The sequence below is a fragment of the Mus caroli genome, chromosome 10, assembly GCF_900094665.2.
Source record: "Mus caroli chromosome 10, CAROLI_EIJ_v1.1, whole genome shotgun sequence".
Lineage (NCBI taxonomy): Eukaryota > Metazoa > Chordata > Mammalia > Rodentia > Muridae > Mus > Mus caroli.
This window is the reverse complement of record NC_034579.1, coordinates 62,258,167-62,264,359: the sequence shown is the minus strand read 5'-3', so window position 1 is coordinate 62,264,359 and position 6,193 is coordinate 62,258,167.

The window sequence follows — 6,193 nt, the reverse complement described above, 5'->3', positions numbered from 1 at the left end:
AAAAAAAAAAAAGTGGGTAAGACTGCACAGATGCAGATGAAATGAAACCTAAGGCAAAGACAAGGGACCGGGGAGAAGGAAGGTCATTTCAGAACCAGAATAAGATCAATTTATCCAGACCACCCCCCCAAAATCCCTAAATATTCACAACTTTCAAAATATTTGACATGGAAACTGATAGGGTTGTAAGGAAGAAATAAGCAAAGCCATCGGTGTAGTTCAGTATCAGGCTAAATGCCTGGGTAAAATTCAGTAGGCTTACAGGAGATACAAACTGGATCTTATTGACAATGACAGAACATTTTCCGCCCCTGTGAGAACAGCAGAATAGACTCTTTTCCTTTTCTTTTCTTTTCCCTTTTCTTTTCTTTTCTTTTCTTTTCTTTTCTTTTCTTTTCTTTTCTTTTCTTTTCTTTTCTTTTCTTTTCTTTTTCCTTTCCTTTCCTTTCCTTTCCTTTCCTTTCCTTTCCTTTCCTTTCCTTTCCTTTCCTTTCCTTTCCTTTCCTTTCCTTTCCTTTTCCTTTCCTTTCCTTTCCATTCTTTTCTTTTTTCTTTTTTGTTTGTTTGTTTTTGTTTTTGAAGACAGGGTTTCTCTGTGTAGTCCTGACTGTCCTGGTGTCCTGGAACTTACTCTGTAGACCAGGTTGGCCTCGAACTCACAAATTAGCCTGCCTCTGCCTCCCAAATGCTGGGATTGAAGGCATGCACCACCACTGCCCGGCTGGACTCTTTTTTTTTTCAAGTGAGCTTGGAACACATAAAAAGAGAGATCACACTCTAAGCCACAAACCAAATCTCAATATGTAAGAAGGAGTCAGGTCACCAAAAAACCTGTCCTCTGATATAATATTATATAGAAACTAGTGATGGGGGTGGGGGGTGGCGGAGGCCAGCAGGAGAAAAAAAAAAAACTTCAAACATTTAAAAAACAAGTCGAATTCTCAAAGGAGTCACATTCAGAGATGGCAACAGAGGAGACTGAAAGAAAACAAAGTACAGTGTTATGTTAGGAACCCATGTACTAGCCTCTTTGGTTTTTTGGTTTTTCGAGATAGGGTTTCTCTATGTAGCCCTGGCTATCCTGGAACTCTGTAGACCACGCTAGCCTTGAACGTACAGTAATCCTCCTGTCTCGGTCTCCTGAGTGCTAGAGTTGCAGGTACACCAGCTCACTCAACTCTCCTTTATTTTACTTATAGACAGGGTCTCACTATATAACTCTGCCTGTCTTGGAATTCACTGTGTAGACCAGGCTGGATTCGAACTCACAGAGACCCAGCTGCCTCTGTCTCTGGAGTGCTTGGCCCTGCAGTTCTCCTTCAGCTAAGTAAGCACTCAGTGCTGTTTTCACCTTCACTTCTAGGAAGGCTTCCGTGAAATGCGGAGTGTGTGGAGAGCCTCTCATTCACTTGATTCACGTTGAAAACCATACTGAGCGTTCTCAGTGCCTATCCAACACACACAGGAAGTTTGGGGGTGGGGGTGGGGGAGCAGGCCTTGAGATAAACTGATCAAATAATCTGAGTTACCACAAAAATGAGTAAATGGGTGTTCCTGTGGGCAGAACACCATGAGTTTCAGAATAGTAAAAAGTGCGGTAATAAAGATCCGTTTCTGCTTCTTACCTGGAGGCAGTTTGATCTGTCACTCTTCATTAAGTATGACGTGCAGTGAGCATCTCTCCCCCCCAAACAGCCTTAATTTTAGCATTCCTGCTCGTGTCTCTTGTCAAATGAGATTTCTGTAACCTTTGATTTGTATCAAGATTTACTTGACTTTAGTCTTCAAAGCATTCAATTCAAAGTTCACCCTATCAGTGGGTGGATTAGCTAGCTGAGTATCTGAAATATCACTGTTGAATGTCATAATGGTTTGTTATATTTGTTATTCTCTCTCTCTCTCTCTCTCTCTCTCTCTCTCTCTCTCTCTCTCTCTCTCTCCTTCCCTCCCTCTTCCCCCACCCCCCATGGCAAAGGCAAAGATACTTATCAGGGCCAGAGTCGGCAGAGAGGAGGGGGGCTCAATGTGAAAATGCCTCCATTAGGTTGGGCTCCAGGCAAGCCTGTAGTGCATTTGCTCAACTAGTGATTCCTTTGGTAGAGCCCAGCCCAGTGTGGGTGGGGTCTATCCTGAGCTGGTGGTCCTGGCTTCTATAAGAAAGCAGGCTGAGCAAGCCATGAGGAGCAAACCAGCAAGCAAAACCCTTCATGGCCTCTGCATCGGCTCCAGCCTCCAGGTTCCTGCCTTCACTGCTTTTGATGGAACTGTGAGAGAATAAACCTTCCCTTCCCCAGCTCCCCAAGTTGCTTTTGGTCATGGTGTTCCATCTCAGCGAGAGTAACCCAAACTAAGATGACTACTATTTTGAAAACATTGCCTTAGAAAGCTAGTCAGTCAAGAGAGACAAGGGCTGTCAATGGAAAGTGTTGCTGGTTTCAATAAAATAAATTCTAGACGGGCAAGAAAACCTCTTAGAACTGAAATTTACCAGAAACGGGGCTGAAATTTCTATTTAAAAAATTAATCTTAAAATAAACCAAAGATGGCTCAGTCGGTAAACTCCCTGTCGCTGAAGCATGAGGACCAGAGTTTGACTCCTGGAAGCCACATAGAAGCTGCATGTGACTGTCCCTACCTGTAATACTAGCCTAGTGCAGGATTAGATGGGAGAAACCCTGGAGCCTGCTGGTCAGCCAGGCTACCTGAATTGGTGAGCTTCAGGTTCCATGAAAGAGCAGGCTTTTTGAAGAGTGAGGTGGAGAGTGACTGAGGAAGACCCCTGACATCAATCTCCAGCCACACTCATGCACACACATGTGGACACACATAAACATGTGCACATATACACCACACATAAAACCAGAGCAAGAACATGCCAGTCAGTTGGAGGCTGGCTAATCCTGGGCTAGGGTGTGGCTTCTGCCCGTGAGAGAAATTGGATTATTTTTGAGGTCCATTGTTTGCCCGAGGAGCTCCTAAGGACTATAATTAAGGACTTAAATTTTCTCCATGGAAAGACCCCTCAATAACCAAGTGTACCAAGATGCTAACATTCTGTTCAGACTTTATAATTATTTTACAATGATCTCAAATAAGAGCCGAGTTAGGAGAGCAAAACAAACCTTTGGACGACTGCACAGACAAAGTCTTGCTTTCTAGAGATGTTCTTTTGGCTAATGCTCATTTAGGAAGTTTACTACTCCAGGGGCTGAAGAGATGACTTGCTCAGCAATGAAAAGCATCTGCTGTTCTTACGGACATCCCCAATTCAGTTCCCAGCACCCAGGAGATGAACTGAAGCCCTCATCTGGTCCCCGTGAGGACTGCATGCATGCACTTAGGTACGCAGTGCATGCAGACACACGAATCATAACAAGATAAACATCAGCGCTCTTCGGTAGAATACATTTCTGACTTAACAGATAACCAATGGTTAGGTGCTAGGCAGTCACCCCTCCACCACTCCCAGGAAATCCTGTGAAAATCTCCCTCACTGTCCACACCTCCCTATCCATCTGGCACATTTCTCGTGTCAGTTCTGGGTACCAGCGACTTTCGCTTTACCTTTCAATAGTAATAATATGTTTCAAAGACATTGTCAAAGATACAGAGACTCACTTCCAAGCTGGCCTTTCTGATACCATTTTATATGATCTGGTTCTTAAAGGGCTTTAGTTGAGCAGCTGATGGCCAGCTGGCAGAGGGTGCTTCACAAAGAAGATTTTGGTTCTTTCAGGGAGATGCCCAGATAACGGAATATCTGAACTGATGGTGCCATGACACATGGCCGCCAACTCCCCACCAATCTTAAGTTGTAAGTTTCCTACACAGTTTATCGGCTGTCTTGTGCAGGTGACAATGGCTGAGGTTGGGGTGCTAATCATAGCCAAAGTAGAAATCATTTATTGAGCATTGCTTTCTTGGGAATTTTACAGAGTTGATTGCAAGTTGGGTATGGCCTTTTTGGTACCATTTAATATGATCCCGGTCTTAACAGGCTTAAGCTGACCAGATGACAGCCAGCTGGTGGAGAATGATGGATGCATACTGTATGCTAGTAAGATGTGCTGAGCATGAGAAAGCTCAGGGCTGTCAGTCACCCTCCTGGACCCCGCCCCTCAACTCTCCCTCCACCCCCTCCTGCTCTTTACACACAGACTCTAATCTTTTGTCTTTTTGCATTTGTGAATTCTCTACAATCCATTTCAAGATTTCACTGAACGTGGCCCGGTTGAACAGCCAGGAGTTGAAAGACAGGCTCCTTTTTCCATAACCCAGGTAACGGTCGTTATAGTAACTGCGCATCTGCAGCGCCTGCTTGCTCTCTCTCTCTTATGGGTGGGTAAGACGGAGAATCGGCATTGAGACTGGCAAAGGAAACTCTTGATCTTTGGAAAGAGTGGATGTGGAGGGCAACGGAGAGCAAGCTCTGCCTTCCACTGAGAAGTAGGGATGCAGCTGAAGGAATCGCTCCAGCCACAGCCATGGCTTGCAGTCCCACATGTCACTGGGACTGACTTAAGTGGGGAATGAAACCATGGGCTACTCCTAACACTCGAGATTCTGGTGCCTTCCCTTGTGAGCCCTTCATAACTAAAAGCAACACAAAACACAAGTTCTTCCAGAGGATCCAAGTTTAATTCCCAGCACCATCATGGTGGCTCACTATAACTTCAGCTCCTGGGAATCGGACGCCCCCTTCTGGCCTCTGCGGGCACTTGCACTCACAGATACACGTGTCTACACCTTCCCGGGCACTGAAGTGAAATAGCTTTACGTTTTTATTTTTAATTATTCTTTGTGTATGTGCGTGCGTGCATGTGTGCACATGCGTGCGCACGCAGTATACATGCATGCATGTGGGTTCAGGAGCACGCACGTGGAAGACAGAGCAGAAGGGCTAGGCTGGTGGTTAAGCAAGCTGCGGTAATCCTGCTGCTACTGCCAAGGCTACAGATCTGTTTGGCCACATCCAGCTTTGACATGGGCTGGGGATCCTGACGCGGATCCTCACTCTTCTACAGCTCTTCTCCATGGAACCATAACCCGGGTTTCCAGATAGCTTGTCCTTGAGAAAAAAAGCTATGCTTTCCAGTGTGGTGGTACCTGTCTTTATAGTACTTCTGAGGGTGAGATAACAAGATGGTAAATCTCAGGCTAGCCTGGGCTACATGAGATTCTGCTTCAATAAAAACAAAAACAAGCAAGCAAACAAAAACCCCAAAAATTTTCAAAAGAAAAGTTTTGTACTGTTTTTTTCCTCAGTATGTACAATGTGTTTTATTGAACCAAACATTGTTTAAGGTTTCCACTCAAATAGTTCAGTACTAAGTCGTCAAGATATGGGGTTCTAGAAGGTTCTCTGAAACCTGAAGGGTGGAGTTAGTCACTGTACATCCCACCAGTGTCTATACTGAATGAGTAGTGAAAGACCTTCAGTGAGACTCATCTATTAACACTGAACCAGTCAGTGATCTTCAAGCTATTCCGGGAGATGTAAAAGGCCCGAAGGCTGGAGAGTCAGGTAGGTGAAGCATCATGGTGGACAGACACATACTCCTTGCTCACTTCCTCTTCTGATGCTGATCTTACTTAGTGAAGGTCTAAGTAAGATTGCATTTGGGAACACAGCTCTGGGGTGGGGGTGGGGCAAAAGCACATCGTAAAATAATGATTTTACTGCCAATTATTGATCATAAAAGGGGATTTTTTTTTCTGATACTGAAACTGAACTCCACGATTCATCAGTTCCATGCGGGTAAAGATTGGCCTCCGTCTTCAGATACCCAGGCAGCTAACAGGAGCGTAGCGCTGAGTTAATTCCAGAAAATCCATGGTGGAAAACTTAAAGCCATTCCATTAACGTTGGTAGGACTTGCAATACATCTGCTCCAACACCCTATGGCTCCTGAGTGGCTGCTTTGGGCTAGAATCGGTCTAAAGGAGGAGATTCTGTCTTTACGGTTTATAGAATGTTAATTCTTGGGCTGCTGCTTTCTGTGTGATGGTCCAGCCCATGTGTGAAGGACAGCCCATGACTTCTACTTCTTCCCAAAGAAGTGTGGGCTTAGCTTGATTTCTCATAATAGACTACTTAAGAAAGACTTTGGAATGGGGGTGGTGAATAGAGAGGGAGGGAGGGAGGGAGGGAGAGAGAGAGAGAGAGAGAGAGAGAGAGAGAGAGAGAGAGCGC